A 740-nucleotide genomic window follows, 5' to 3' on the forward strand; every position below is an offset into this window, starting at 1 on the left:
TTTTTTTTTCCAGAATAGGGCATTTTTTTTCTGAATTAAAAACCTGTTCTGCCAGATATCATTTCTCCTCAGTGATTTTCTTAATGGCATCTGGGAATTTTTCTGCTGCCTCTTAGTTGCCAGAAGCTGCTTCTCCTATTATGTTGACTATTTATTTATTTATTTATTAAGACAGAGCCGTGGCATCACAGCTCACAGCAACCTCTAACTCCTGGGCTTAAGCGATTCTCTTGCCTCCACCTCCCAAGTAGCTGGGACTATAGGTGCCTGCTACAATGCCCGGCTATTTTGGGGTTGTAGTTGTCACTGTTGTTCGGCAGGCCTGGGCTGGATTTGAACCCACCAGCTCTGGTGTATGTGGCTGGTGCCTTAACCACTTCAGGCACAGGCACCGAGCCTTGATACTTTTTTAAAGCCAAACCTCTTTCTAAAATTATCAAACCATCCTTTCCTGGCATTAAATTCTCCAGCTTCAGATCCTTCACCTTCCTTTTGCTTTAATTGTTGTATAATGACTTTGTTTTTTCTCCAATCGTATTAGAGTTTATAGGCATGCCTTTCTTATAGCAATTCTGTACCCACATAGTAGCTGCATTTTCAACATGAAGTAAAAGGATATTTTGCAAAAACTGCAAAGTGTAGCTGCAGCAATGGCTTCAGAAATTTCCTTCCTTCCTTCCTTCCTTCCTTCCTTCCTTCTTTCCTTCCTTCTTTCCGTCCCTCCCTCCCTCCCTCCCTCC

This window comes from Otolemur garnettii, unplaced genomic scaffold, assembly GCF_000181295.1.
Source record: "Otolemur garnettii isolate 467f Iridium unplaced genomic scaffold, OtoGar3 scaffold00020, whole genome shotgun sequence".
In the NCBI taxonomy this organism is placed as follows: domain Eukaryota; kingdom Metazoa; phylum Chordata; class Mammalia; order Primates; family Galagidae; genus Otolemur; species Otolemur garnettii.